This window comes from Pelophylax lessonae (assembly GCF_965119305.1).
Source record: "Pelophylax lessonae genome assembly, chromosome: 8".
NCBI lineage: Eukaryota > Metazoa > Chordata > Amphibia > Anura > Ranidae > Pelophylax > Pelophylax lessonae.
Window position 1 is genome coordinate 149,788,896 of NC_138775.1, and position 23,692 is coordinate 149,812,587.

At 43.5% G+C, this 23,692-nt stretch overlaps 1 protein-coding gene across 1 annotated transcript in view; it reads right to left on the bottom strand.

The window, feature by feature from the left end:
- HMCN1 (hemicentin 1) overlaps positions 1-23,692 on the bottom strand; it is a 452,754-nt gene that overhangs the window by 422,244 nt on the left and 6,818 nt on the right. The window lies entirely within an intron of this gene.

Below are 23,692 nucleotides of genomic sequence, written 5' to 3' on the forward strand. Positions count from 1 at the left end.
GTGCTGAGTGGGTCCAATGGGAGTGGTTTCATAATTATCTATCAGCTGTGGCAGCTGCAGGGCTATAATGAGGAAAGCTGCTGGGCCTGCATCCCTTTAGAAGTGTTCTTATTGGGAGTATCTCGCCAAAAATGACATTTTTGTTGCAGGGGATGCCAGAAATCTGACTTGTATCTTAGGCAGACTTCTGGGAAAATTGGTAAGCCAATCACACAAGCAGGAAATGATGTTTCTGGGGTGTGGTCAGTACACATTCTGTGTACAGAACACCTCCAGGTAGCCTTATTGCATTGCATTTTCAGAAAATTACAACCGCTGCAGATTGAAAAGAAAAGGTAATTTCTAATAACATTCAATTACAGTATGACTTGTGTCCTAATTGTATTCGCTATATTGTTTTTTCTTTATTTGCGGTTTTTTCCCCCATTAAAGTGGAGTTCCCCTTTAACGCTTTGGCTCTCAAGGATGAAAGGAAACTATTTATCATGGCTTTAACCTTTTCTAGGTAGCCAGAGATGTATGGAATTCATCATGATAATTAAAGGGTAGAAATAGACTTGTAACTGTGAAACCTGCCAAAAGCAGTTAGGTGGACCAGGCACTCAACAACCCACCAGTAATAAAACAACAGGGCTTTATTTAGGAAGGAACAAGCCCTAGTAACAGAACATTGATTAAACAGAACTGACTGTAGCAGAATTAGCATGTTACCAACGCCTAAAATATTCATTAGCACAGTGAAGCAAATAATGTTTTTTCTCCTTGTTTCTCCTTTCTGCACACCAGCCTTCCTTCTTTCATCTTCCTCTTTCCTGGACTCTCTGTGTGCTCCCACCCGCAGGTCTGTCCATTACCAGAGAGATACCACTGCTCAATGGGGATGCTAGTCAGGGCTACAATAATTTTACCTGGGGTTGGGCATTAGGTATCGCTTCATACTCATTTCTAAATAAGCATTTATTTATTATTAATGATTAATTAATAATATTTATAAAAATAAAAAAAAATTCAGGTATATATAGTGCATTTCTCTGCAGAGGAATGCATGATATTTGGTTAAACCAGCATTTCAGTATAGTATTATTTTAAAACTGCTAATAATGATGATAAAAGTGTATTGCCTACAATGTCACACATTTTCCTTTTACTTAAAAAAATTTCCATACGCAATCTATTCATTTTTTAAAACATAAGCCTGGCTTGAGTAAAATGTGGATGTACTATAAACAAAGGTTTTAACCTGAAGCTTATATATACTAAATACATTCTCAGCTGTGTGTTCTGGCATGGTTAGACATGCAGTAGTTTCACAGTCAGACTAATGGAGATACATGTGAAAAAAGGAACATCAGAATACTTTTCATACAAATTTATTTAACAATTCACCCTATTTAAAGAAAAATTCAATTCTGCGTAGATACCAGCAGACTGAAGAAACACTCAGCTTCTTATGTCAGTCCAACTGTGATGCCGTATACATAACATGTATGTTGGTATTAAGAGTTCAGTTTCTGGGCCCTGTAATAGATGATCTTGTACCAGTTACATCCATATGTGTATCATTATGTTTATCCCAGTACCATGGGTTACATATCTTTTGTGAGCACTTTGGTTTTACTGTTAATTGGTCTACAGACTTTTAATAAATAAATGATTATATTATTATCCATCTGGTCTTTCTATGACATGTTTACAATTATTCTGCAGCTGGCCACACCTCATATAAAGTCCCAATTTGTTTTTTGTCTCTGTTTCCTATGCATCAGGGATGGAGACTCTATTGGTCATGAGTCTCATATAAAGTCCCAATCTTTCTCTCTCCCCTTGTTATAAGTGTCCTATCATGTGACCTACTTGACAGACACTGCTTCTCCTTAATTTATGCTTGCTTTTGTCACGTTGACTGCACCAAAACTTAGACCTTGATTGGTCATGTTGAAAGGTTGACACAGCTGCAGCAGACCACACAGTATCTGTCGGCTCTCTTTATACCTGCGGTCGATCCGAGTTAGCTAATCGAATTAATGGGTGGGGATGTCAGATTCCTGTACCCCCTGCCACACTATGGATCCATTTTTCATCCTCTACTTCACAGATGTAAAAGGAACCATGGGAATCATGGCATGCAACGTGAAACACAGGCATCATATGCTGGAATGAAATGGAAGTAAAAGAGCTCTTCCATTGCAGGGATCTGTCATTTTTTTTCTACAGAAATGACAGGATCACCTTAAACAACACATAAACGCTAACTGCTAAACACTGTGCCTTCAAAGCAACTGCAATTTTCAAAGAATATAACATACTGTTTTCACATTTTTACCTTTCACGCACCCCTATTACATACAGTATTTTTTCAGTATTTTTTCCATTTGAAAGAACTAGATGGATTTCATGGAACTGCATTTTCCTTTTCATCCTCTGTCACGGAACATGACTGGAGAGACTGCCTGCCTACCTACTGGGGTGATATGTAGGAAGTTCAAAATGTCCACCCTCACTCACCTCCTCAGTGTCTTCGATTCCCAACGGACAGGTTGTGAGGAGCACTCCAGACTGAGAAATGTCTTCTAGACCGATACCATTTTGTGATAGTTCAATGCTCCTATCTGCATCATGGGCTTTCAAGGGTAGATGGTACTTTGAGGTAGAGCAGTGGAATTTGGAATCATGCCTCTTATGGATTCCCCTGGTACTAGTCCTCTAGACTGAATGCTCAATTGAACTCATCCTTTTACACCGTAGGCTCTGCAAGGTCACATGCAAATTCATCTTTATCCCACTTGGCTGAGGGCTGTTGAGGATTACATGCAATGATATGTATTCTCACTAAGTGGTGGATCTGGTAAGTCTACATGCTATGACCCTTTAGCCTTCGAACTGCGGTCTTTGTGAAGAAAGTAGGTTTTTTACTAAACCTCAATTTTCCACTAGACTGTGGGCTTTGTATGTTTAATGCTAAGATTCATCTCCCCATTATACCCTGGCATATGTAGGCTTTATATCAGCCATCATCCTACTAAATGTTGCCGTGTGTAGGCATTATACCTACTTTCCAGTAGAACAATGGCTACGCAAGCTGTATGCTAAGCCTCATCCTACCATCCTCATTGGACTGTGGCCTGTGTGGGCTTTCTAGTAGCCCTTATCCTTTCATTGTACTTTGACTTGTGCAGAATTCATAAGGAACCTCCTCCTATTCACTAATCTGTGGGTTATGAGGGTTTCATACAAGACCTCATATCCTTACTAGACTACGAGTTGTGTGGGCTTTATCAATGCAACTAGATGATGATCTCTGTAGCTTTATGCTAGATCTCATTGCAGGCATCTAGGCTTCATACTCTGACTAAACAATGTAGGTAGCAAACTGGGTCTCATTCACTCAAGTTTTAGAGATATGTCAGCTGCATACAAGGCCTTATTTTACCAATAGAAGGATTGTGAGTTGTGAAAGAGGTATACTTGACCTCAACATTGTTTCCACTAGAGCTTTGCATGCTATATACAATGCCTCTATTAATCTAAATGTTTGGATTATGCAGGCCCCTTGTTTTCTGTGAGTTGTGAAGGCGGCAAGTTTTGGCTGTCAGATCCCAGCAGGCTGTGTGATAGCTGGGCCCATGCTGGGAAATAAAAACATCATCAAAAAGATTTGCAATGGTAAACTGCATGTTTTAGCATGGTAAATCAAATATATTGAAACGCAATACTGTTGAAAGCACAAGAGATCTTTAAAAAAAGTCTGTTTACTCTTGAACAAAGCCTCTGACATATCACCACCTTTCCTAGGCACTTGGCCTGTTAATTGATTAAACGAATGCCCCGTACACACGTACAGATTATCTGAAGACTTTTGTCTTCAGATTGTAAGGAAAAAGGGGTTTGAATAAGCCCCTTTTTGCAGATGGGATGGTGACAGGCCAATTTAAGTTTTAACAAGGCAGTTAGAGGACAGTCTATAGTTTTAAACTGTTGCTAGGTCAGATTAAGGATTCAGGTGTTTGTTTGGTCAGATAACCCCCAATCATATTAAGGGATATGTGTAGCTAGGGAGTTTAGGTTTAATTCTGGTTTTAACCTGTTTTTATCCCGCCTATAGAGCCTGCCTATGTTATAAAAGGGGGGCTCATTCACACAAGTCTTCAATTACCTCAGAAGAGATCGCCGTGTCAAGTTCAAGTTTTGTCCTACTGACCTTCTACTGCGCGGATATTTGGCTGTCACCGGTTCCCTGCAGTTTCTTTCATCAGCAGCCGTGACTGTCTATTGAGCCTCGGGTCAAGCCACCGTCTCTGGACGAGGAAGGACTTCGAGTCAAGTCTCTGGTCCGCCTGGCGAGGGAAGAACATCGGGTCAAGTTTTTCGATCTGCTGGAAGAGGAAGGTCTTCGGGTCAAGTCTCCGGTTCTGGCTGGTGTCGTGCTTCGTTTCAACTTACCGGTGTCTTGTCGTCCAGCATCATGAGCCTTTTGAGACGTCTCATCGAGCGGGCCGGCGAAGCGGGAGCCGAGGAGTGGATCCGACGTTGCCTGGAGATGCCGTCCGCCGCGAGTCAAGGCGCGTCACCGGAAGAGGTCGTTCGTCCCGCGGTTGTGACGGAGCCGGTCGCCGGGTCAAGTCGGGTGTCGGAAGTCGTCATCGGTGAGGGACGGAGGTCTCCGGCGCAGAATCCTGACGTCCGGAGCGCTGACCTGCGCAGAAGAGGATCGAGAGGACCTGCAGCGGAGGATGCCGCCCCGGCGAAGAGGAGACGGGCTCCGCGACGACGCTTCTCGCCACCCACCGACGCCGGACGGGTGCAGTCGGCACGTCCTCCTTCGCGAACATCGGAGAGGAGTGGGCCTACTCCTCGTTCCGCCGGGGGTTCTTCGGTTCCTGCACCAGAAGAGGATCGTCGCCTGAGGGTTCCGGAACGTCCGCCCGTCCGAGGGCCAGGTGAGATCACAACTGCCTACACCTCTCGAGCCACGCTACAGGGGTCTCAGGGTGCCACAATTGCCATGGTACAAGGGTCCCAGGGTACCGCGCTTGCCACGCTACAAGGGTCTCAGGGCCCCTCTACTACACCAGCTTCCACTTCTCAGGCCCAGATGGAGGGCCCAGCTTTTACATCACCCTCACTTGCTAGGAGATCAGCTGCTGTTCCCCGAACAGCGATAGGAGGGTCCGCTTGCCCCCCCTTCCCGATGCAATCAGCAGGGTAGGGGGGGCTCCAGGGGGGCCTATTACCGGGCCCAACACAGCGGAGGCACTGTCAGAACTAATGAAAGGGTTTTTAAGCTCTTTCCAGGCTATTTTACAGTCCTCCAATCCTTTGCCTGCTTCATCTACCAATGTCAATCCTTCACACTCACTCTCCTCTGCTGCTATGCCTATTTCTTCACCTGTGCCTGTGTCCTCTGCGGCTGCAATGGCAGCCGTGCCTGTAGCTTCTAGTCTTAACAACTTTCCTGTATCCTCCACACCTGTGTTGACTGCGGTACATGAACCTTCCCCTTTGGACGTTTGGGCACCATCTGGCGGGCTTTTAGCTGTAAATGTGCAATCTCCGGTGGGTCACCCGAACCCCAGCATTGCTTCTCCTCCGGTTCCTCCTGCTTCTATTGCCCTAGCCAAGTCACAGAATCTCCCAGAGACATGTCTTAGGGAGGCTCTGCCGTGCGAGTTGTCCCCATTGGGTTATCACCTTTCTGATGGTATAAAAGAGAAGATATGGAATGTTAAGTTTGTCGATCTCCTCTCTCTTCTGCCATCGGTCAGGGAGTTTGTATCAAAGGGGGATAAGAAGGATGAGGACGACAGGAGGCGGCCTGTTACTAAGATTTTCAATAATTGGTTACAGGCATTTTTTATTTATGCTGCTGTATTATGTGAGAAGCACCCGGGTAAGAGTGTTGGTTTGTTTCAACACTTAGATATAATTTTGGAGGCTTATAAAAACTTTGGCGGAACGGCTTGGTTTTCTTATGATGTAGCCTTCCGCCAGAAGTTTTCTGTACAACAGCATTTAAAATGGGGTGTGAAGGATGTCAGCCTTTGGCTGGATCTGTTTTTGCCCAAATCCAATTTCGGTAGGCAGGCCATCCCGGGGGCTCAGCAGCAGCCCGCCACCCACTCTTTTCGCAAAGGAGTTTGTTTTTCATACAATGACTCCCAGTGTAAGTGGCCGGGAACCTGCAAATATAAACACGAATGTTCCTTTTGCGCAGGTTCCCACCCCATTGCCAAGTGCTTCAAAAAGATGCACAGTGCACAACAATCCAGTAATTTTTCTAAAGGCCATAACTCCGGTGAAACTACGCGCAATGTTACCGTGGCTGCAGCTGTACCCAGACCGGGAGAAAGCCACTCTGGTAACTGATGGTTTTTCTGACGGGTTCTATTTGCCTTCCTTTTCGGGTTATGGTTGCACAATTGTTAAGAACCTCAAGTCGGTTGATCACCTTGAGGACATAGTGATAGAAAAAATAGGTAAAGAAATTTCTGCGGGTAGGTTTGCAGGTCCTTTTCTTTCCCCCCCATTTCCCAATTTCCATATTTCTCCGTTGGGAATTGTTCAGAAGAAGGAACCTAATACTTATCGCCTTATCCATCATTTGTCGTTTCCCTTTGGGGGGTCGCTGAATGATGAGATTGGCGAGGATGAAGCTTCGGTTCAATACTCTTCTTTTGAGGATGCTCTGGTGGTTTTGAGGAAGTTGGGAAAGGGGGCTCTTTTAGCGAAGACCGATATTAAATCCGCGTTTCGCCTTTTACCGGTTCATCCTGATTCTTTTAACTCTCTCGGTTTTTTCTTTTTGAATCATTACTTTTTCGACAAATGTCTCCCTATGGGTTGTTCCCTGTCGTGTTTTTATTTTCAATGCTTTTCTACTTTTTTAGAGTGGGTAGTTTCATTTAGGACTGGTCTCGATGATATCGTTCATTATCTGGACGATTTTTTGTTTATGGGTCAGGCGAATTCCACTGATTGTTTGCATTTGCTTCAAACATTTCTTGAGGTATGCGAGCAGTTTGGGGTTCCTTTGGCTCATGAAAAAACGGAATGGCCTTCTACTAGGGTTCAATTTTTAGGTATTACTATTGATACCGAACTTATGGAATTTAGTCTACCGCTTGAAAAAGTTGAAAAGTTACAGGACAGCCTGCTGCAGATGATTCGCAGGAAAAAGACGACGCTAAAAGAAATGCAATCGTTGCTAGGTTTGTTGGCATTTGCTTCCAGGATCATACCTCTAGGTAAGTTGTTTTCTCGTAAGTTGTACAGTATTATCTCTGGTCTGAAATCTCCCTCATCCCATGTTAGGTTGTCTTCTGAAGTTAAGGAAGATATGCTGGTCTGGTTGCAGTTTTTGTTTTATTTTAATGGTAAGACAATATGGCAAGAAGATTTTGTTATTGACAAGGACTTTTGTCTTTTCACGGACTCTGCGGGCTCGGTGGGTTTTGCCGCTATTTGGCGAACCCACTGGTGCGCGGATTCCTGGCCGGACAGATGGCTGCAGTTGGGTTATACTCGGAACAGCGTTTTGTTGGAGCTATTTCCAATTGTGGTTGCACTGGAGGTTTGGGGAACCCATTTTAAGAATAAACGTTTAATGGTAAGAACAGATAATAGGGGAGTGATGTTTGCTATCAACTGTCTTTCCTCCAGATCCCCACCTGTCATTAGGTTGTTGCGATACCTTGTTTCCAGATGTCTGCGGCTGAACATATGGATCAAGGCTTCTTATGTGCCTGGTAAAGACAACTGTATGGCAGATTCTTTATCTCGTCTGCAGATGGAGCGGTTTTTTCTGCTGTTTCCAGAAGCGGACCGGACCGGCTGCCTTTATCCAGATCGGCTTTGGGACATAGTTTAGACTTGGTGTCGCATAATATTGCACTTTCGCTCGCCCCGTCTACACTGGCCGGATATCTATCGGCCTGGCAGGTCTGGAAATCACATTTGACTTCGCTTGGCGTCTCACACGATTCCTTTTCCGAGTCTTTGGTTCTTTCATTTTTAAATTTTTTGTTCTCTAAACATTATTCTTGGTCGCATATTAACAAATTGTTGGCGGGTATTTCCTTTTTTGTGAAATTGGATAATCATCCACCTTGTTCGTCGTTTTTTTCCGTGCGTCAGGCGCTAAAAGGTTATAGGAGGTCGAACTGGCACCCTGATCGCAGGGAGGCGGTTACCCCTCGCCTTTTGGAGCGGTTGTGTCGTGCAACTGGGCATGTTTGTTTTTCCGAGTACGAGTCGGATATGTTTCAGGCGGCGTTTTCGCTTATGTTTTTTGCGGCGCTGAGAATTTCCGAGCTAATACACGATGTTCATAGCGATTCCAGTTTGCGATTTTCGGATGTTAAAACTTATGCGTCCTCTATCAGTATTTTACTGCGATCCTCCAAAACTGACCAGCTAGGTGTCGGCAAATGGATTCATCTTAACCTATACGTGAATTCAGATGTATGTCCAGTTTTGCTTTTAAAGCGTTTTTTGTCTGTGAGGTTACCCTGCAATGGTTCCTTGTTTGTTCATCAAACTGGTAGGAGTTTGACCAAGTATCAGTTTGACGCGGTTTTGAAAAAATGTTTGAAATACCTGAGATTAGATCACTGTTGTATCTCTTCTCATTCTTTCAGGATTGGCGCTGCCACGGAGGCCGCTAGATTAGGAGTTAACGTTCAAATGTTAAAAAATATTGGTAGATGGAAATCGGATGCATTCCGTACGTACGTTCGTCCTAATGTGTCTTTTTGATATTTTCAGGATATCAATGTTTATCGATTTGGATCATCGGCCACTCGTTTGTACACTGGGCACGCGCAAGAGCCAGGAGACGCTGTTATACCGAAAACATTGGCCTGGATCCACGGAAGTATCGTATTCAATGGTTTAGTAATCGGGGCATGCTCTGGCATGAGTTTTTACCGGAAATCTCTAGGCTACTAGGAGTCCTTCCTCCCCCGGATGTGATGTTAATTCATCTGGGGGGGAACGACATCGGGAAGTTTAGGACTCTGGACCTCGTTTTCAAAATTCGTGACGATTTTAACTATTTGAGGTCTGTCTATCCAGGTATACGGTTTGTATTTTCCGAAATTATACCCAGACTCTTATGGTTTAAACATGGTCAGTTCAAGCCCCTTGAAAGAGTCAGGAGGAGAATCAACCGAGCCGTATCTAAATTATTAAGCGGGATCGGTGTCTTCTCTTTCAGACACTTGGAGCTGGAAGGTGGGACCCCCGATTTTTACAGGTCTGACGATGTACACCTGTCGGATCTGGGTATAGATGTTTTTAATGCTAACCTGGGTACGTGTATAGAAAAGGCCGCGTGGTGGGGTGGTGACAGGAGGGCGTGAGCCTCCTGTCTTATGGATAATTTCTAAAAAGTTAAGTTGGATTTGTTTGACCCAGATTTTGGTAATCAGGTCAATTCTGATTTATGAATTTGTTAATGATAATTTTAACAAGCATTAAACGGCCGCGGCCTTTAAATTCCACAGCTGTGTAAGGTCTCTTTATTTAATTAGTATTAAGTCAAGCTAATAACAAGTCCTGTCTGCCATCCCATTACCTTTTCTATGTAGTGCAAGGGCCTGCCAGATTGCATACAAATTGAAAGTGTTTAGGTTTGACGTCATATTATATGGTTTTGGTAAGTCTACAGACAAAAGTCTTCAGATAATCTGCACGTGTGTACAGGGCATTAGTTTTCTGATTGTAAGGAAAACTTGCTAATGTTTTTCACTTGAACCTTTTGGTTGTGAAATAACAAAAAGGTATGATACTGCTTTTTACTGGCTATTATTAACCACTTCAATACATGGCACTTCCACCCCCTTCCTGCCCAGGCCAATTTTCAGCTTTTAGCGCTGTTGCATTTTGAATAACAACGCTGTACCTAAACCAAATTTGTGTCATTTTTTTCCCCACAAATAGAGCTTTCTTTTGATGGTATTTTATCACTGCAATGTTTTTTCATTTTTGCTAAACAAATTTAAAAAAAAAATAAAAGTTTGAAAAAAAAAAAATGTTTTTTGTTAATGTTATACAATTTTGTAAATACGTTTTTTCCTGCACTGATGAGCACTGATGAGGCCACACTGACAGGCACTGATGGGGTGGCACTGATGGGGTGGCACTGATGGGGTGGCACGAATATGCGGCACTGATAGGCAGCACTGATGGGCACTGATATGCAGCATTGGTGGGCACTGATATGCGGCACTGCTGGGCACTGATAGGCGGCATTGATGGGCACTGATAGGTGGCACTGATGGGCACTGATATGTGCCACTGATGGGCACTGATAGGCAGCACTGATTGGCACTGATGGGCACTAATGGGCACTGATAGGCGGCAACACTGATAGATGGCAATGATGGGCACTGGTGGGCAGCACTGATGGAGAGGGCACTGGCGGGCAGTACTGATGGGGAGGGCACTGGTGGGCTCCCTGAGCCCTGATTGCCATTCCTGGTGGCCATGGTGGGCATCCCTGGGGTCATGGGTGGGCATCCCTGGGGTCATGGGTGGGCATCCCTGGTGGTTCTAGTGGCACCCCCCCTAATGATCTGCACTGGTAATCAATCCTCTGATTACCAGTGCAGACCCCCCCCCCTGTCAGGAGAGCCGCCGATCGGCTCTCCTATACTCGTGCCTGTCAGGCACGAACTAAGGAAAGCCGATCAATGGCACTTCCAATTTACTATGTGACCAGCTGTGATTGGACACAGCTGGTCACATGGTAAAGAGCCTACGTCAGTAGGCTCTTTACCGAGATTGGAGATGCGGTGTGTCAGAGTGACACGCCGCAGCACCGATCACCGCTCTACCATGGCAGACACTGGAATCAGTCACCCAACAAATGAAGTGTAGGCGAATATGAAATCTTTTTATTTTTCAAAAGTATATTGCCATGAAGCATTTTTTAAGGTTCTTCCCTATCTTTCCTTCTCCTGTTTTGAAGCTCACTGTATTTATCTCTCTCTCTAGTTTCTCTAAAGTTTGCTTTGATCTATTGGCCTCCTGTATTAAGCGTCCCTGATTACCTCTGCCTGGCTATCTACTTTCTATCCTCTAAAATATCCACTATCATTCTTGGTGACTTCAACATCCCTGCTAATTTTATCACTCCAGCTTCCTCTCTACTGTTTAGTGTACCCTTCTTTTTTTACCTAAAACAATGAATATACATTTCAAAACTGATGGCAAAACCTTGGACCTTCTTCCACCTCTGCACTTCTTGCAACCTCCCCAACCTACTCTCTCTTTCTGATAAAAACCTTATCAGTTTCACAGTCTCCCTGGTTTCAACCCCTATCCCTCCAATCAGCAGAGTTACCGTACCCACCGCTGCTTTAACCCTTCTCTCCTCCATTTTGTAACAGACTACCTCGACAACAAAATCTGACCCCTGTCTTACCCCAACCTGGCCACTTCTATCTCAAAAGCCCACTCTCATCCTCCTTGGACACACTCGCTTTCTTCACCACATACAGAATCATGCCCCTACCACTAAAATCTTGGTAAAAAGAAGACACCAGAGATTCTCAAAAGACATAGCCATACTCTTGAGCAACTTTGGCATAAAACGAAATCCTGTGAAAATATTACCCTGTATAAATTTGCCTTAAAAAATACACCCCTGCCTCTGTACTGCCAAGCAGATCTATTTCATCACTCTCATTAACACCCTTTCATCCAGTCCTAAAAAAATATTTTCTACCTTAAGGGCTCTTTCACACGGACGTTCCGTATGTCCGCAAATCACCCCATCCGTTTGCGGGTGTTATACGGACATAATGAATGTCTATGGGATTGCGGATGTTAGCGGACCATCCGCTGACATCCGAATTTCATCCTTTCAGTTCTGTTCCGTTTTTTGGAACGGAACAGAACCCTATTTTTGTTCCGTTTAAAAAATGGAACGGACGCAAAATCGGATGTCAGCGATGTCATCCACTGACATCCGTAATCACCATAGACATACATTATGTCCGTATATCATCCGCAAACGGATGGGATGATATGCGGACATACGGACCAGATGACACAAGTGTCATCCATGTCCGTGAAAAAAAAAGTGCCGGAGCAGATCGCAATACGGTCCGCTCCGTGTGAAAGAGCCCTTAACGCTCTACTTCATTCTTCACTGCCTCCACCCATTAACTCACTCACTGCTCATTTTTGATGATGTGGATGACATGGATGACATTTCAATGGCTCAGATTGCCATTCATTTAAAAACATGATTTAAAAAAATTGATTTATTAAATCTGGAGAGTCCAAAATCTGGTGCAGCTCTGCATAGAAACCAATCAGCTTCCAGGTTTTGGTTTCTAAGCTTAATTGAACAAGCTGAAGTTAGAAGCTGATTGGCTGCCATGCACAGCTGCACCAGATTTTGCACTTTTCAGTTTTAGCAAATCAACCCCCATGTTTGCCACCAAATTTAGTACATTCCTCTTTTGACCCTGTTAATAAAAAGGAGGTTGCTAAACCTTTTTCTAATGCCCACTTAACTACCTCCCCCCTGCACCCCATTCCCACACAACTACTACAGTCACCCTTCTGCTCTATACTAAATTCTCTAACTCACATCTTCAAATTCCTTGTCTCTATAGGTGTTTTCCCCAGCCCTATTAAACAAGCACTGGTCACCCTCACTCTTTGAATGCCCTCACTGTACTCACAAATGTTAGCAACCTAAGACACATCTCCTTGCTCCTGTTTTCCTCCAAACTTGTAGAAAGCCTATTCTACAACTGTCTGAGCTCCCATCTCACTTTTACCCAGAACACTCCAAGAAATTGTGCTCCTAAAATGCATTTACATAGTTACATAGTACATAGTTAGTCAGGTTGAAAAAAGACACAAGTCCATCTGGCTCAACAAATTAAAAAAAAAGAAAAAACAGTAAAGAAAATCCAACCATACAATCCCATATACACAATCCTATACCCGCTGTTGATCTAGAGGAAGGTGAAAAAACCCCAGCAAAGCATTATCCAATTTGCTACAGAAGGGGAAAAAATTCCTTCCTGATCCCCTGAGAGGCAATCAGATATTCCCTGGATCAACTTTACCTATAAATATTAGTAGCCATTTATATTATGTACACTCAGGAAAGAATCCAGGCTTTTTTTTTAAAGCAATCTAGTGAGCTGGCCAGAACCACTTCTGGAGGGAGTCTATTCCACATTTTCACAGCTCTTACAGTGAAGAAACCTTTCCGTATTTGGAGACAAAATCTATTTTCCTCTAGACATAAAGAGTGCCCCCTTGTCCTCCGTGTTGACCTTAAAGTGAACAACTCAACACCAAGTTCACTATATGGACCAATTATGTATTTATACATGTTGATCATATCCCCCCCTCAATCTCCTCTTCTCAAGAGAGAATAAATTCAGCTCCTCTAATCTTTTCTCATAGCTGAGCTCCTCCATGCCTCTTATCAGTTTGGTTGCCCTTCTCTGCACTTTCTCCAGTTCTCCGATATCCTTTTTAAGAACTGGTGCCCAAAACTGAACTGCATATTTCAGATGAGGTCTTACTAATTATTTGTACAGGGGCAAAATTATATCTCTCTCTCTCTGGAGTCCAGGCCTCTGTTAATACAAGAAAGGACTTTGCTTGCTTTGGAAACTGCAGCTTGGCATTGCATGCTATTATTAAGCTTAGGATCTATCAGAACACCCTGATCCTTCTCCGCTATGGATTCCTCCAGTTCTGCCCCCTAGTATGCATGATGCATGCATATGCTTAGCCCCCAAGTGCATAACTTTACATTTCTCAACATTAAACCTCATTTGCCACATAGTTGACCAATGAAACAGTGCATTGAGGTCAGCTTGTAAGTTGGAGACATCCTGTAAGGAAGTCCTGTAAGGAATCCACTAACAGCTTACTATCTGATAAAAACAATGGCCACTACTTTACACTCTAAAGCCCCGTACACACGTACCGAATGTCGGCCGAACGATCGGCCGTCTTTTGTCCGGTGCTGTCCTGTCGGCTGAAAAGTGCTAAAGACTGCACACGAATTTTGTCGGCCAACAACAGCCGACTGCAGAAGTGATGTCATGTGATGGTTAACTTTCCGTGTGTTTTTTCTTTTCTGAGCATGCCCAGTCTTGCTAATCTGCTGTTTGTCGGCCGAATTCTGTACTGACTGGCGAACAATCGGCCGTTCTGGTGACGGCCAACAAAAATTTTAAAGTCTGCACGCCAGATTCTGTTCGGCCGAAAATTCGCTGTCGGTTGTCGGAAGCATCATACTAACAAGCCGACAATCGGCCGATCGTTCGGCGGCCGAATATTTACGGCCGACAATCGCTACGTGTGTACGGGGCTTTACTCTTAGACCTTTCTGCTGCCTATGATACAGTTGACCAACCACTCCCCCTCATAAAACTCCACTCCCTTGGACTCTGAGACTCTGCTGTTTGCTAGTTCTACTCTTACCTATCTCTTGGCACCTTCAGGGTCACCTACAACTCTACTGCCTTCTTTCACCCTCTCTTCTTTCTCTCCTCCCTTGGTCAGCTGATAGCCTGCCACAGCTTCTGATACCATGCTTCTGCTAAAGACACCTAAATCTATCCCTCTTCTCCTCTGCTCACCCCATCAATCTCCTTGTGCACCACTAATTTACTAACACATCATTATGGATTACTTCCCCTATCCCTGTGAGCAAGCCAGCAGTGGAAAAATGCATCAAGGAAGGTTGGTTTCAGGTGGAGACATTAATGTATGCAGTCTTTTTTTGACAAATTAAACACAGCAAAGAGAGCTTAACATTGGAGTGTGGCTTATATTTGTATTCATCATTATGGATGTCACACCACTTTCTCAAACCCAGTCTTTCCAAAACTGAGCTTATAATATCCCCCTTCCCAAGCCCCCCCACCCCTCATTTTTCCATTAAGATCAATGCCAAAGCTATCAGTTCCTCCTCTCATGCCAGGGTGCTAGGTTTAATCCTGGACTCTGACCTTTCCTTTTGGCCCCACATCTTATTGCTGTCCAAATCTTGCTGCCTTTCATAAAATCTCAAAATATGCTCCTTCTTATCCAAAAACACGCCAAAGCTACAAACTTACTTATCTCTCACCTCAACTATTCCAACTCTTTCCAAGTTGGCCTACCTTTACATAGGCTATCATTCCTTCAGTCCATCATAAATGCTGCTGCCAGGCTCATCCACCTTACCAACTTTGCCACCCCTCTCTGAGAATCTCTCCACTTGGCCAACTTATATATTTCAAAATACTAACAACATAAAAAAACATTCATAACTCTGCTCTAAACCATATCAACAACCGCATCTCAAAATATCATCCAAACTGCCCTTTTAATTCCTCCCAAGGCCTTCTGCTCTCTAGCTCCCCCATCACTTCCTCCCATGCTCATCTTCAGGACTTCACGAGAGCCCCTCCATCCTCTGAAACCACAATCCTCAATCTGTCTAGCTCTCTTCTACTGTGTCCACCTTTAGGCAATTCCTGAAAACTCAGCTCTTCAAGGAAGCCTATCTTGTCTCCCCCTAATGAACTGTATTTTTGCTTTCTTCATTAGTTCATTCATTACAGTTATTACCTTTTGTTTCACCTTCTCTTTTAGACTGTAAGCTCTCGTGAGATGGGCCACCTGACCTCTTGTATTGAATTGTATTGTAACTGTACAGTCTCCTTTTATTTTAAAAAGGGGCTGTGCAAACTGATGGCGCTAATAAGAATCCTGTAGTAAAATAAAAATAGATCTATTTTTTTCTAGTAGCACTACACAATTTTAGGCTTATATTGTATATTCCACTTTGAACTATAATTATTAGTGAGTTCTAGACGCTAGCATAAGTACATGTGGTTGCTATATTGGTTGCTATATGTGCAGCAGGTGTCAGACCCAAGTATGTCAACCCATGTGGGAAAAGCTGTTGTTGTTTGTGATTGGAGAAAGCTGTGGTTCTTTGCAATTGCTATCATTAAAGCTAGATAGGATGAGGCCCTTACATCCATTAGGTACAGCAGTGAGCCTGAGGCCCTTGCATTCGTATAGGAAATTGTAATTGTGTAGCCATCTGGAGTCTGTTACACATTTTTACTTTCTGTTTAGTTACTCCTAATTTCCCCAACTAGTCAGAGCCTAACAAATCTTCAAAGTTTGTTTCTGCTAAAATATGGCTATTTGGTATCTATGTACAGCCACTTTTGTCCAGTGGGTGTTTCGTTAAATCAGTTTCTTTCTCATCTTTCTCTCAGATTCTTGCTCATCATTTTATCATGGTGTACCGCACCCCAAGTAGAAGCCACAGGTGAAATTGGATCCCCCACCCTGCACAGCCAGGAACACCAAATTTCCCCAGTCTCCTAGAGTTAAAAAGCAGTCCAGCACTTTTTTTGTACTTTATTGAGGGGATAAAACTTGGATGGAGAATAGGGATATTATGGGATGCCCACTTGACTTCAGACCACATCAGGGACAACTTTCCTATATACTGACTTTATACACGCCTCTGCTCCTCCAGCAGTCCTGCTTGCAGAACTCCACTGGTACACTTGACAAAAAAATTATCCTGACACAGCACTCAGTCAGATCTCAGAGCAACAGCCTGTTATAAGCAGGAACCCGAGGCCCCTTTAAATGTGTAGCAAAAATCAGTGTCAAGTTTCCAACCCTGTGGCTACTGATCCCAGCACACCTCTTCAGACACTGCAAGCCGACCTGGCTGCAGCTGGCCCTTTCATTAGCCCTCCTGGCTACTTCTCCTCAGTCCTCCCAGACTGCTTACTCACCAGCCCACCCAGCTGACTCTAGGCCCGATGTCACCTCCCCCTCGGCCAGGGGGCATCCTCCAGGGCCATGACAGCCTCCTCAGCACTCCTTCTCCATCTTCCACCCGACTGCTCTTGCTGGGTATTGGTTGGGTGTCAGGGCATCAACAGCAATAAAAGTGCTCAAGGACCTGACAGCTCCACCAGTACTTCACATGGTCGTAGGAATTCGCATTGGTGCATAACCAGTGCGCACACGCATACGCACTGGCAAACGGGTGCGTGCACGGGTGTGCGCCAGACCACGGAGGACCGTGCAGGTGATCTGGCGTTAAGAAGTGCATGCAACTGGCCTAGTTTTGGCACCAATTGGCCTTTATAAGGTAGCCTGTCAGTGACTTCAGTTGCTGGTTGATCTTCAGCTCCTTCAGTGTGTTATCTCCGTGATATTCCTGAGCTATCCACCTGAGCATGTCTGCTCTAATACCCACCTGGCTCCTCACCTCGGGTTCCTCCAACCAGTCTTGGCACTATCCTAGACCTGCAACATCTCACGGGCAGCACCTGCCTGCTGACTCCACTCCAGCACACCAACGGTACTCTGAAACTTCTTGCACACAGCCCAGCAGTGTGCTACTTTGGGCATGATCCCTCCTGTTTCACCCTCAGGGGGGTCTGAAACTTAGCTGCAACAGAACCCCTCTCTCCATTGGTCTCCAGCACCCGGTATGTGATACTGGGGTCCTCATCAATACTCCAAGCAGCTCCTCCTAAACTCCGCCCTCTACTTCTGGAAGCTTCTCCAAGGTTTCAGAGAGCAAGGGGAGTTAACAGAGGTGCTGCTTGCTAAGTCATCCAGTCTCCCTGAGACACTCAGCCCTGACCCAGCATCTCATTTGCGGAACTGGCCCTTGGAGGCAAACTCAGGGTACTGGTCCTCAGAGGCATGCTCAGGGTACTGATCATCCGAGGCAAGCTCAGGGTATTGGGCCTTGGAGGCAAAACTCAGGGTACCTGGCCTCTGTAGCAGACTCAGGATACTTGGCTTTGGAGGCAAACTGTGGTTTGCCTGATTGAATTAACAGAGGCTGTTATCCAAGTGTTGTTGGAGAATAGGCAACATTAGAATGTTCTAAAAAAAGCCATGGAACTTCGTGTACCAGGATGCCCACTGGTCTTTGTGAATAAAGGTGATAGAACAGCAGCAAAGCTGCAAATTTGAGACAGGCATTTTCTTTGTATCTAATGTTTTTTTTTTCCTTGAGTTTTTCCTGAGCCATAATTTATTTAAGTAGGTAAGAAAAGAAAGCAAAGAACAGAAAGGGAAAGGGAAAAAAGTTTGTCTAGAACAAAATTAAGACATGATTGTATTAGTTTAAAATAAATAAGCTTGCAACTGGTGCTGATTATCCTTGATCTCTCCTCCCTATGTATTTTGCTTCTAACATGCTGCTATTTCATAGCTATATATATTTTGAATTGCAATATGTACAGATGGATGTTTGTATTCATATGTTGATCTATATGACCTTTTTTTAAATTATATTCTTGTATCTATAGTGGTGTTGATTCAACTGTTTTGGATCCTGAAGAAGCCCCTATGTCCAGGCGAATTGCGTAGATGCCGAATTACCCACATCTGCTTTAATTGTTTGTGCTTAGTGAGACACACCATGTGGAATAATGTATTGTCAAATGTTTCACATATGGTATACTAATAAAGTGTATATTGTGCTCATTTATGCTTGGCACTTTCAAATCCCTCTATTTTCCCATCCCTATTTCTCTTAAGGGAAAAAGAAGGGTGGGTTCTCTCCTCAAGCTTGCAACTGAATTTTGATTTTCTACTTAAAAAAACTGTTAAGGCTGAAGCCAGGCTTAAAGATTTCCTTTTCATTCAGGCCTATATCTTGGCTACACCTTCCACCATACCAAAATGCTGCTTCTGGGGTGAATGATGATGATTAAACAAAATCTTTGCTTAACTTTTTCTAGGTCTGGGGGTATCTAATTTGTCCCAGTCGTGGTATGAAGCTCTGGATGACCTGTAACTGCCTTTTCACACACATCTCTGATTTTTACCCCCTGTGCTGGAATACTAATGAGAATACTTTGAACTTAACCTTAGGAAGAGACAAGATTACATCTGAGCCTCTTGGCTGTTTTAAGACTGATAAAGCATAAGATGTTTTCATGGTGGGAATGTGAACGCAGACAGTTCCTAACATTTTGTAGTCTTCATAGCTCTGCCAAACGTCTGGTGTTAATATTTTTTTTTTAGGATTTTGTTTAGCCGTTCTTATTAAAAAATGTAAATATTTTTTTATGGCAGATTGTATTTCCTGAAAAAGGTCATCCAGCCTTAACCTAATAAACAGTAGTTGTGGGAGAATTCTTATTCGTTGATAATAGTTTTCAACAGCAACATGCTACTAAACATTTTTTTTTAATTATTGATATTAAATGCACTATTATGTTAAAATACCCTTAGAGTTTATTAGAAAGAAAAATTCTAATAAAAAGGTGGAATTCTAGAAATTGTGCTTCAGACTTGAATTTCAACATTTTTTATTACAATACATTTTAATATTGTTTTTATGTTGCTATCCTCCCTAACTACATTGGAAAATAATTTGCTTCAGTGTGTCTACTTTTAGGGTATACTCATATTGGGCATGGTTGATGGGAACCAGGCCCGAGTACAATTGTTCCCCCTCCCCACTCTTCTGTTGGTCTGCGCACACGCTGTTCTTGAAAGGAAGCATTCCCAGGCACACTTACGTCATCACCTCTGCCAGCCAGACCACAGTGATCCCTGTTTAAATGCTTAGTGATCTATGGAGAGGCACAGTTTACACTCACACTAAAGCAAACAGTACTAGACTCCATGTGAACTGTGTTTCCAAATGGCATGCTTAACTGGGCATGGTTTGGAGCACTTATGCTACACAGACAGCCCTAAGTGCCAAGCCTGGGCATGGTGAAAACATCTAGAGGATATTTTATAATTTGCATATTAATTCGTCTAGTGAAAGTGCATTATATGCGAATGGGGAAAAAACAAATGTAAATAGGTTAAAATATGTGCTGATTGAATGTAAATAATTGATTTTAAACATAAAATACTGCACTAGATGGAGCTAAGTATTCAAAATGCCAACCAAATCGTTCTCTTTGTTCCTCCCAGGACCTCCTGCTCTCTAGCTCCCTTGTCACCTCTTCCCATGCTCGCCTCCAGGACTTCTCCCGAGCCTATCCCATCCTCTGGAATGTTCTACCCCAATCTGTCCAACTATCTCCTACTTTGTCCACTTTAAGACGATCCCTGAAAACACATCTCTTCAGAGATGTCTGACAACCACCTAACAACTGTACTTTTATTTTCACCATCAGCCCACCCCCACAGTTATTACCTCTTGTATCTCTTGACCCTCCCTCTTAGATTGAAAGCTCTAACGAGCAGGGCTCTCTGATTCCTACTGTATTAAAGTGTATTGTATTTGTACTGTCTACCCTCAAATTGTAAAGCGCTGCATAAACTGTTGGCGCTATATAAATCCTAAAAAAAAACCAATAATAATAATTAAAGGAACGTTCTCTGATACTTACCTCCATCAAGTGACCAAATGGAGCATTGTCCATTTTAAATCACAGGATATTACCTATTTACATTAGGTTTTTTTGCCCCATTCATAAAGAACTAATGTACATGCACTTTCACTGGATGAATTGCTATGCAATTTGTTTTTTTAAAAATACATTCCTAGTGTGAGTACATAATAATTTAAGTAACTTTTTCTTGCTTGAAAGTTTAGTGTTAATGTCAGTTCTTTTTAAAGATCATTTTTGAAAATTCACTCAGTATAGTCATCGTAAGACAACGAACTCTCATGTTCTAAAGAGAACTGAAAAAGTAACAACTGGAATCTAGTTGCTGTAGCTATGGCCTTCACTTTTCTTTCCACTGGTTTTCATAAATGTTTACTACTAACCAAATTCTAAATGTACTTATTAGATTTAATTGGTTACATATTTAGTCAGGTTGAAAAAAGACACAAGTCCATCTGGCTCAACCAATAAAAAAAACAAAAAAACCATACAATCCCATATACACAATCCTATACTCGCAGCTGATCCAGAGGAAGATGAAAACCCCCAGTAAAGCATGACCCGATAAGCTACAACAGGGGAAAAAAATCCTTCCTAATCCCCAGAGAGGTAATCGGATATTCCCTGGATCAGCTTTACCTATAAATATTAGTACCCAGTTATATTATGTGCACCTAGGAAAGAATCCAGGCCTTTTTTTCAAGCAATCTACTGAGCTGGCCAGAACCACCTCTGGAGGGAGTCTTTTCCACAATTTCACAGCTCTTACTGTGAAAAAACCTTTCCGTATTTGGTTTTTAATGACTAATTCATACATTTATGTGTTCTATAACATAGACCTAGAAGGAAATTCAATAAAAAGACAACAGAAGTAAAGGCTACCGTTTTCAGACTTAATTTATAGTTTTCCAACCTTATATAAGATAAGGAAAATCTGTCTTTATATTTATATTATATTTATAATTTTTTCCCTTAATCCCCCTAGCATGAAAGAAAGTGGGGATGTCCCAAGAGATCTGCTAAGCATGTCATGTTATTTGTAAAGGCAATATTAGGGTTGCTATACTTTATTTTTTAGTGGAGTACTTTTGTTTCCCTACAAGCTTTGCATGAATGATCACATGGGGTTTATTAGCTCACAGTTCCTTGAACTGTATGTCTTGGTTTCAGTGCCATAGTAAAATCAGGTCAGCTCTGCAACACTTACAAACCAGACCTAAATGTAGCAATTCACACAAATTTTATATGGACCTCAGCTGCGTAGTAATGAAGTGAAGACACTCAGTAATGAAGCAATGTCCACCAAAAACCAGGTTTCGGTGGTATAGGCTATAGTTACATCACGGTGCGACTTTAGGCAGAAATAACAATTTGGAATTCAGATAATGTACTTGCTGTTTACTGGTAAAGTTGGTGTTTGGAGGTAACAGCTGATGTAGTTCCACTCTTCTGCCGCTAGATGGTGCTGTGACTTAGCTATTGATGCGAGAGTCTGGAGAATGGAACAGTCTCAGTGGGGAGGAAGACAGGAAGAACGGCTTGTAGGAGGCTGTTCTCCTGCGTCTGCTATGTTCCTGAGATGCCAGGGAAATGAATTTCGTGCCTCAAGTTGCGGATAGGCGGAGCCACGCGACACGCAGACGGAACCACGCATTGAGCGAGAAGCAGCAAGTCTGGTAAGTCTATTACACTAAAATAGAACTATATGCAAAGCTTTTTTTTTTTTTTTTTACACCCCCTTCCTGCCCAGACCAATTTTCAGCTTTTCGGTGCTCTCAGACTTTGAATGATAATTACATCATACAACGCTGTACCCAATCAAATTTTTTATCATTTTTTTCACACAAATAGAGCTTTCTTTTGGTAGTATTTAATCACCACTGGGTTTTCTATTTTTTAAGTGGAAAAAGAGTGAAAATTTTGAAAAAAAACATTTTGTTTTAGTTTTCTATTAGGGCTGTGCATCTTCACTTACCTCACGAATCGATGCGATTACGATTATTAGGGTCACAAATCGATACGATTCGATTCCGCAATGCATCACGATGCATCACGATTACTGCCCAATGCCCATGCCCAGCCCACTGCCCAATGGTTTTCAAAACTTTATCAAAAAAAACAAACAATCAAGCAGTCACAAATAAAAGAATCCTTTTTATTTTCATTTGCTTCAAAGGACACTTTCCTGGACCCTGTCATGGCCTGCAAGCCCTGCATACTTTAGTGCACTTGCACTGCAAACATATAGGAAGGTCTGAAAATGCAAACAGCATAGCAGAGACAGACAACAACACTAGTATTTTACTAGAAGTAACAGTAAAATTAGTAAAAAACTGTAGTAGTGCAGTTTACTGCTTCATAAAAGAAAATATTAATATAAGCCAGGCCTACCACCATTTAAAGTACAACTAAAGGCCAAACTTTTTGGATTTTGGATAATCCCTTCCTTGCATGTACTGAGCCAAAACCCCCGGGGCCCCCCCTTACCCCACAGCTGCCTGTGACAGTGACAGTGACACTGACAGAGACCCCCCTCCCCCCACAGCTGAGCTGACTGCAGCCTGACACACTGACAGAGACCTGGGTGGATGTCCCACACCTTCCCCAATCCCCCACAGCACTGACAAACACTGAGAGTGAGTGAGTCCCCCCCTTGCCCAGACCCCCACACTGACAGAGACCTGGAAGTCCCACACCTTCACCAATCCCCCACAGCACTGACAAACACTTGAGTGAGAGTGAGTCCCCCCCTTGCCCAGACCCCCACACTGACAGAGACCTGGATGTCCCCCACACCTTCCCCAATCCCCCACAGCACTGACAAACACTGAGTGAGTCCCCCCCTTGCCCAGACCCCCATAGCTGACTGACACTAAAAGAGACCCCCAGGCCCCCACTGACACTGACTGACCCCCCTGGCTGCCAGACTGCCACAGCAGAACAGTACCCCCGGGCCCCGACCGACCATCCCCTGTCCCAGGCCACCCCCATCACAGACATCCCCCAGAGATACAGACGAGAGACCCCCATGAATGATTACACAATTATTTGTTCGGACATACCTGCTGTGTGACTGTGTGGGTTGTTGTGCACTGCATTGCAGAGGAGGACAGGTGCTGTGCTGCTCTCTGGGCTCTGTGGTGGGTGGCTGGCGTCACTGGCAGTGGCGTGGCGGCTGGGCCTCCAGGGCCTGTCGGCTACGGTGAGGTGAGGCTGGCGGCGCTGGCTGGCTGCGATGGGGACGCACTTGGGGCTCCTCGCTCCTGTGTGTGGACTCACTGGACTGGCGGCTTCTGGCTTGGATGGCTGGC